Source organism: Daphnia magna, linkage group LG1 (assembly GCF_020631705.1).
Source record: "Daphnia magna isolate NIES linkage group LG1, ASM2063170v1.1, whole genome shotgun sequence".
Classification (NCBI taxonomy): domain Eukaryota; kingdom Metazoa; phylum Arthropoda; class Branchiopoda; order Diplostraca; family Daphniidae; genus Daphnia; species Daphnia magna.
The window spans coordinates 16,109,978-16,119,259 of record NC_059182.1 but is presented as its reverse complement, the minus strand read 5'-3'; the positions used below and the strand labels follow the sequence as shown (position 1 = coordinate 16,119,259).

Genomic DNA, 9,282 nt, shown 5'->3' with positions numbered 1-9,282 from the left:
GTCAACCAAGTGTCATTGGAAAGATTGTAAAAAGATGTTTAAGGTATTTGACAAATTTTAAATCATGTTAATAAAGTGACTTTTAGTTATTCTCAAATTTAAGAAAAACCTTAAGTTGGAGAACACTACATTTGTTTCTCGTTACTGGTTTTGTAAAACAAATGGTAAATTGGTAAATGAAACAACATGTGGCCTATTACTTTAAATGAATTGTTTTTAAAAGTGGAGATTGATTCCAAATTTTCAGCTTCCCAGGCAGACACTCACCCACAAAGCCATGGGTGATAGATGAAATTCACAGCGGGCACGACTGTGTTGTAAATTCGTATCACTTTTACAGAGCCAAACAGGTAAAATCACTCTCACGCCCTGACCGCCCCGACCTAAAACCCTAATTTAAAAAAAAATAGTATTCCCCGCTTTCTGAGGGAAAATAGCCTTAGTGGACGAACCAGGGGTCTATGACTCTGGTCTATCTGCCTTACAGGTATCAAGTATGTTACCTATCGTACGAAGTTCATAAACATGTTTATCTCACATGATATAAAACCATTCCTAGTCTTTCAAGGTCTTACACGATGGAAGCCATTGCCTTCCACATTGAAATCTGAGCTGAAAAAAAAAAGAAAGTGAGCTTAAATCTTCAGCACATTGCAAAAGTTCTTTCATATCTGTGGTTTGTCTCAGTTTAGAAATCAAGAGCTGAACAAAATTCAAGCCATGGGAATAAAATGTGCAGTAAATAACAAAACCCTAAGAACCAGAAGCATTCAGCAATGCAATGCAAGTTTTGCTTTGCAGTTGTTTCATTTGTGAATTTTAGCATCAAAAGGTATAGTACATTTGATTGAAAACCACAATGCAATGCCGGTTGCTTTGACCCAAGCCATTTGCCAACCTTTTAAACCTGTGGTGGGAAAGTAAAATTTATGTTCACCTATAGCAATATAAAAAAATAAAAAAAAACTGTTATTGAAATATTATATTTGTTATATAATTTTTCACTTTTTAACGCTCATTGGATTTGCTACATTCATAGGAAGAAATCCCCACATCGCCCTGTTCCGGCAGCTGTAAGCAAATGCAGAGTAGTAGGCTTGCGCTTTTAACAGAATAAAAATGCAATGCCACCGCTCTTATCATTTGCATACAAGCTTGCCGGGAAAAGAAAGCGATTGGAATCGAAATACATGGAAATCCTCACGACGCGCGACAATGAACAACTACATTTACGGGTTCGCCAATCAATTTCGTTGGATTACTACAGTGAAAAAGCGTTCGTTCATGTTTAGGGTTTGATAGGCCGAAAAGGGGAGGGGCGAATATTTGACGGTTCGTTTTCGTAATTATGACGTAAAAGTAGACGAGAAGAAACCGTTCAATGAGCTGACTATTGCACAGTTGGAGTCTCCACCGACTGAGCTGTCTCTTTAAGAGCGGCCCGTTGTGTACGTTCGATTAATCGTTTCTCCATCTTTTTCTGATACCACGCATTACCGTAATGGGGTTTGGGTTTCTTGTCCTTTTCGACTGGCGCATCCTTTCCATCGGGGGTGGGAACAACCGAAGCGACTGAGGGTTCTTGTTTGATAAAATCATCTCGAACACACGGCTTGGCACTAGCCTTGGATCCTTTTGCTCGTTTCGGCAGTTTTTTCTTAGGTGATGCGTTATCGTTTTGTGATCTTTGCTTCTTTCCTTTTTTTACAGGAGCCTCGTTTGCAAGGGCGTCGGTAACAACTAGTGCGAATGCAGGTTCTTGTTGAATAACGTCGTTTACCTCTGCTAAAACAGGGGAAGAAAGACACGGCTTGTCGCTGGCGATGGCCAAAGATTCATCTTGGACTATGGCCTCGTCAAGCCCTGCTTCTGGGATTATAGCGACTGGGAGATTTTCTTGAGAAACCACTGCTTCGTCTTCGACCAAAGATTCCATCGATGCTTCTTCGGCTGCCATTGACTTCTCTGACGTGTCACTTGCATCGGCAAAAGTAATACCATCCGTTGCCTGCTCAACGCAAGTGACAACCGATGTGTTTTCAGTCAACGTGTCTTCGATATCTACCGTGGCTGCTCCTGCTAGTTCGCTGTTAATAACGGATGGGCTTGTTGTAGCCAAAGGATCGTCCTGAACGACGCTGTCTTTGGGAGAAGAAACTACTACATTCGGAGTAATTTCTGGTGTCGTATCCACATCGGAAACATCGTCAACCACCTCGTCTGGGTTTATGGCGACGGAGGTTTCTTGTTGCGACATGTCTGGTTCGTCCAAAGTGTCCACTCGTGTTGTTTCGGCTGCCATGGAAGCCTCTGCTGGGTCAGTTGCATCGCAAACAGTGACATCATCCAATGGTTATGTCATGGTTCCAGTTTGTTCTGTTTGTGGATTGAACAAAAAAACAACTGCCAAAATGTTTAACTGCATAATAATTATAACTATTGATGAGCTCATTCGATTACAAAGACAGTTGGATCAGAAAAACCTTGCAATGCAAACCTGTTCTTCATTGTGTGAATAGTAGTTGAATCTATTTTGATTGTCCTGTAGTTTCACATGTGAACTAAGTCAATCAAACGGGGCAACAACAATTAGTCGGGAATGGAATTAGTCAGTGTAAAACAACACATTCATTCCTGAGGATGGTTTTGAGTTTATCTTTGCTTATTGCATTTAATTTTTATTATTTTAAAATTAATATCTGAGGTTTTTCTTTAGCATGATTGAAATTTGCCATGTTTTCCGGCCAACTGGAAGGTTTTCTCTTTTTCACATAACTTTACCATTTTCATGGTATGCTTACTTGCTTGTCAGTGGATTGTCACTTGGCATCATTTGAATGGTACAGTATATTTGCACATTATTTTGTTTAGTTTTTGTTTGTGATCATATGTCTCACAGTATTTGCATTTTTTCAGGTATGGTCCTTATCAGCAATGTTATGGTGCACTTCTTAAATACACCAATCCCTCAGAAAATATTCTAATTGAAACAATGGAAATTCCTGCCCTTCGTGCAGAACTGCACAATGATTGGTTCGTATAAACAAGCTTGAAAAAACAAACCAACAGTATTTTTGGTTTAGCTTACACATGCAGCTCTATGACATGTTGATGTTAGCTAAATTGTTATTAATCATAGGACTAGGTGGTATGAAGTGAAATATCTTTTCTTGGAAGTTTGTGTCAATGGATTTGTTTGAGATGATTCTTGATTCAGGAAGCTTTTCCTGCTTCATGGACATTGGATGCCTGAATGTCTAATACCAACAAAGTGTCATTGCAAAGATAGGTAAAAGATATATCAATATAGATTATACTCTGAGTGATGGTGACATGGTAAAAAGAGAGCAGTATGAATATTTGCTGCATCATGTACTTCTATTATTTTTATCTTCAAGGCATCTTACTGACTTCTATTGGTTTTATTTGTAGAAAGAATATCTTGAGTGGGAGAATTGGATCACAATTGACTAGATATTTTACTATTTTAAATGAGTTTATCACAAAGAATTGTTTACTCATTCATGTTCTGTTTCTGTAATGTAGGAAGAATATTCGCCATGTCGTGGTAGTAATTCGCGAGAGATATGCCAATAGGGTTTCGCTGTTTTCAGTAAGTGTATCAGCAAAAATATTATACTGAAGCATACTTAATTTCTTTAATGTAGATTCGCAATCGTAATGGATTCGAAGAGGATATTGATGGAGTCTTGGTATTAAAAAAAAGTATAGGTACATGTTCGTTGGAAGGGCAACCGAAGAGTTCCGGTTCCTTTTACTATCGCACATGTTATGGTATTTTTACAAAACCATTGAAGTGCTTATCTGGACCCCCTTGTTTTCTGTGGCCCCGTTTCCCCTTGACTTATATTATTTTCTTTAACCCTCTAGTGCGTGTAAAACTAAAGGCTAAAAGAAGAAGAATGATTCAAAAATTGTGGGAGAGAATCATCAAAGAATTATACTCATTTAGGTAATCCAAGGAAATAAGAAAGAGTATTAACTCGGCGCAGTCTTCGATTCCATCTTTTTAAAAGCTGTTTTTACTGTGCTTGTAAATTTTTTGGTCGAGACGTTATGGGTGTCTCAAAGGCACTGAAGGTTGCGTTAGATGTCATAATCCCCAACAAATAGGGAACGCTGAAGATCCCAGGTGGCGATGGGAATTAGTGGCAATGTTACGGTGTAGATAACTTCAGAAAGTGTGACACTAGCTGATGTAAACCGCATCAGCTGTGCTACTACTGAATCAGGCTTACTTTTGCCGCCTAGGTATCTCTTCTAACAAAATTTGTGTTATCAAATTTTCCTTTTGTTGATTGATTCTCATTTAGCAGGAAAAGGTTGTGAGATGACCAGAAGAAGAGGAAATTGCAGTAAACTAGGTTTTGAAAGAAGCCAAACATTCCGATGATATGGGAGCCCAGCCAGTGGAAACAAAAACTCTATGTTTCAGATAGTAAGTAATCTTGACATTCGACAAATCCAAAGTTTCACACATAGATCTGCTTAAATATTCTTTGTTTCTTAAATTTATATCGACATCAGGAAAGACAAAAGGAACACATCTTTCCTCAGCTGCTTCTGAGGACCACTGCCACCGAAAGAAAGTCACCTCGCTTATAGACTCGGAAGGTGAAAGCGAGACCCAAAAATTTGCCACAACGAAGCAAGTAAAAAGTATTTTCGCAGATTATCGTGCATACAAAGCTAATTAGTCGATTCCATAATATTTTCTTGACACATTTTACATGAACATTTGCTTAAAACGATTTTAGGTCCTCCACTGTTACAGACCACAATGTGTAAATGCGTCACATCCGGGAAATTAATACTGCAGTAACCAGAGCGGTAAAAAAATTGGCATCAACTCGTACATATCAGGCAGACTTATCCAATTCGAAAGCATTCGGAAAGACAGATTTGTAGAAAAGTTCTGTGCAAATGATGCCATAAACACAAATCATAAAGATTCCGAAATGGTTCGTCAGTTGCGCATTTACGGCCGTGTAGTAGAACCTCTTAAAGGGAATTGCGTTGTAGCGTCCTAGTAAGATCTTTAATCTTTTCGCAATTTTCCCCAACAGACTTCCATAAAGATGAAGTAAGGGCTTAGGTCGCGAGTTGGGTCTGTCCACAGAATTACTGGAACGTCACCCGTTTCCTGGTCCCGGTTTGTCAATTCAAATCAGTTATGCCGAAGAACTGTTTATGGAAGCTGATTTCGTTGAGACGCAAGTGCTGATTCGTTTGATGGTCGATTATGCTAACATGGCAGCTAAGTAACATGCCTTGCTCAATCGGATTGAAATCGTGACGTCGGAAGAAGGGCGTATTGTTCTAGAGGAACTGTCCAGACGCAACCAGTATGTTGCCACGCCACTGCCTATTCGCATTGTCGGTGTTAAGGTACAAGAGCTTTGCAATTTAGACGTTTTGTTGGTGGAATTTTATAAAGACGGTTCTCTTACTTGCAGGGAGATTGCCGAACTTCTACCTATTGCGTAGAACTGAGCTCTGATCATACACAACCAAACTGGAATGATCTAGCCACCTACGCCCCCTTAATTCAGCGTGTGTGCCATAATGTTGTGTTCGCTACATATTAAGAAAGGCTGTGTGTGAATCGGTGACAGACGTTACACCTACCTGCTTAACGAGTAACATTTTGGCGATCTTGAGGGAAGCAGATTATTTGTCAAATAAAATGTTACGGGATTTGGGTTGCTGTAAGAAGCTAGCGCAGATGCCAATCGTCTTGATCCCTTTCACTTTGATCGCGATTCGAGTCAACGCATTCCATCATGCCAGTGATCAGTCGTTTTTCGATCATTCTTTTCACAGGATTTTATGACTGGACTTCCTGCAATTCCGGATACCCATTTTCCGCAAGAGGTACGTAAAAAGTAGGTACATTTTTTAACAGAAAAAAACATGGATACCGCTTATAAGGTTGTAGTCAAAATGGTTGATCCGTCTTAACTGTTCCAGGAATTTTCAGGGTCTCTTATGATCTGACGGCGAAACCACCCTGGAAAACAAAGTGGGAATAATTTAGTTTACGAACGTTGCTTAGGCAAATGATCTCCGCCACTCTTTACAGGACACGGATGCAGAATTGTATAACTGACCAGATTTAAATGGGATATATTATAATAGTGGATTCAGTATAGACTTTTGAAATTGAAAAATTTATCAGCTTTGTCGTCTCGTGAAAATCTCTTAAACTCGCTTCTTAGGAAAAATTCACGTGATGACTCGGTTGAGTATTCCTTAATATACATGCGCACTTGTCGGAAATAATGGGTGCATTTGGTTTTCGTGGAACAAATTAAACATTGTTAATGTGCAGCTAGGTGGGTTGTTGTTGCTCTCCGAAGGCTATTCGATGCGTTATGCCATTTCTTGAAATTGAACATTCAGTAAATATGTTATATGTTCGCAAATTGTTAAGATCTATTCGAGGTGGTTAAAGTATGACAGAAGGAAAAGGTACGTATGCTTCTAAAAGTGAAGAACAGCTCTGACGTCTTTGGTAAGCGGAAAAGGTACTGCTTATTGAAGCGTCAGATGACGGTTTTAAGAATGGACTCTTTCTTTTGCTTTGCCCAATGAATCTGTGCTTGGAACTGGCAGGTGGCGTTTAGCAGTGGCACCCAATCTTTATTCTTAAAACCCAGAGGTGTTCTTCACTATTCAGGGGGATTGATTGATGATACTTGTTGATTAATTCATGAAGAATACCAATACATGGATAAGTGGAGGGTAATAAAAGTATAAAACTGTAATTCCTCATGGCATTTATATTCACGCATATGTGAAAGTTCATGAGCAGACGAACCATTGAAAAAGCCTTCCGTAGTCTAGCTGCATCTAGCCAGATACTAGTAGAACCCAAAACATTGTTTTGACAAGTACTGTCATATTTCGGTTGCAGGTTTTCACTAAATACCAAGTAAGTAAGTGGTTTAATTGTGTTAAATGTATGCTTTTTAGATTCAAGTCTATTTAGGTGTCAGAACTGAAATTGTACTTTTAGAACTTTTAAAACACCGCATAGCTTTTATTAACAATAGTTTACTTTTACAACTATTAACATTTTGTTAACCATTTGAAGGAGAACAAAGTTCATTTTTTAGATTTTTGGAATTTCAACTTCCGGTTTTACTTCCGGTTCTAAAATGCCAAATAACTCCTTATTTGTTGGTCTGTCAGAAAAAAGATTCAAATTTTCGTGATTCTGTCAAATTTGGGGTCGACTCCATGTATCAACTCAAAATACCCGAAAATCGTCAAAAATCGCAAATTTTCCTGAACTCATGAAAAATCGCGATTTTGGTCAAATCCGACTTTTGGCTAAAAACAAATCATTCCAAACCCAAATTTAATAAGGATCACGAAAATCCTACTCGTTTTGTTTTGGGATCACTATTTCCGGAGATATCGGCTACTTCCGGTCACGTCCTGAAAATTTTCGTGACAATCTGCAAAAAGTAAAAAGTGAGCTGTATTGTTCTAACAATTTAAAATACTTTTCTCGCATTCGTTAGGGTGTGGTAGCTATTATTCCGTGTTTTTTTTTTTTGCTTTCAACAATACAGCCTGATCCTACGAGCTACGCCAGTTTTACCTACAAATGTTTTGCGTTTCGTGCTGCAACTAGTGTTGATATTCTAGGATGTTATGCCTAAAATTGGAATTCAGCTATCAGAGATTAGCAAAATTCAAGTACTTAAAAGCAAATATTTTACTTATTTCAATATTCAAAGTAAAATATAATTTTGGGTTCTAGGCGGAAACTCTAGATGGCGTTGATGTGCGTCTATGATGAAGATTATGAGTGACAAGTTAAATCGGTGTTTGTTACGTTACCCTGTTATGTGTTTCAAAGGATTTTTCGTCAAAAAGTTTACGGTTTGTTGTTATCTATCAGTATTGCTATCGTTGGGTATGTATTGAAAAGGAATCCCTTGAAATAGTTTTCTTTTTGTATGTGTTGGTGTTTCGCCTTGTCAGCCATGCCAGCTGCTGAACCAGCAGCCTGCATTCCTGCTATCAATGTACCACAAGAGATCCTGACACTTTAAGAAGACCACTAATGCTTACATGAAGATCACCATCTAGTTCAAATACTGTTAATTGACCTCAAGCCTTTTGTTTAAGCTTAGTGGTGTGTTCTCTTGTCAGTCAACGACAGAGGCTTCATCTACTTTGTGTTGCTAACCATCAGCCCTCAGCATCCCAGGTATCCAGATTTCCAAGTTTCTCTGATAAGCCAACCATCATCCATACCCTTCAGCTCTTCATTGTGGTATTTCAGAACATTAATTATCTTCCACTACACACATCTGTAACAATTTTCTCTACACAGGCTTCTCTTCCTCTCTTCTTAGTCTGCTGAATCCCAACATTGAATAAGGGTCATCATCACGGTATTTTAATTTGGTGGATTATCTGGATTTGTCATTTTTAATAAATCTTTATTGTATAAACAGAAAATCTGCATTGTTAATCCTGCTGTTCTTCTCCCTGTTACTTAGCCAGCTCACATGGATATGCTTTAAAAAACATCTCCATTTTTTGGTATTTTAAGTTTCAACATTATGGAGCATTGTTGTGTTGTAAGAAAAACTTCTGTGATAGAACTGCAAATTTTCATCTTCCTTTGGTACAACACTGCCGTTTTGACAATTTCGGTAGTTTCGCCCCCAGTGGACCACACGCGTAAGTTCTTTGTCTTTTTCATCGTTTTATCAGACAAATGCCATTTTCCGCTCAAAATCACTTACTTCTTTTTTTGCCTCATTTAATCTATTTAGAACTACATTTTCTTCGTCTTCTTGTCGTTGTTGTCTACGACTTCACCTCATCGCTGTCTTCGTTTACGTCTTCGCCTTCATCTCCATCTCGTCGTCTTCGTCGTCTTCGCCCTCTTTGTCTACGCCATCACCTCGTCGCCGGCTTTGTCTACGCCATCACCTCTTCGCCGGCTTTGTCTACGCCATCACCTCTTCGCCGGCTTTGTCTACGCCATCACCTCGTCGCCGGCTTTGTCTACGCCATCACCTCGTCACCGGCTTTGTCTACGCCATCACCTCGTCGCCGGCTTCTCCTTCGCCCTTCACGTAGGGAACTCACCGTGGATCGTCGCTCTGGTATTGTTTTATTTTGCATTCTTATGTTTAAGTTAACCCGTTGGCTGCCACCCCGTTTGCGTCCCATTTTTTTTGTAGCTTGTAGGGACCGGCCGCAATGGCCTTCGCCGCAAGGCGCCTTAGGCAA

At 39.2% G+C, this 9,282-nt stretch overlaps 1 long non-coding RNA gene across 2 annotated transcripts; it reads left to right on the top strand.

Moving 5' to 3' along the window:
* Positions 1 to 7,855: 7,855 nt before the first annotated feature.
* On the top strand, positions 7,856 to 9,282 carry LOC116934141. Of its 2 annotated transcripts, none has more exons than XR_004400534.2 (6): positions 7,856 to 7,914; positions 7,980 to 8,311; positions 8,372 to 8,432; positions 8,496 to 8,583; positions 8,644 to 8,724; positions 8,820 to 9,282. It is a non-coding gene; the product is annotated as an uncharacterized LOC116934141 (long non-coding RNA). The 2 variants fall into 2 exon arrangements; XR_004400513.2 differs by having other exon boundaries at positions 7,858 to 7,914; positions 8,017 to 8,311.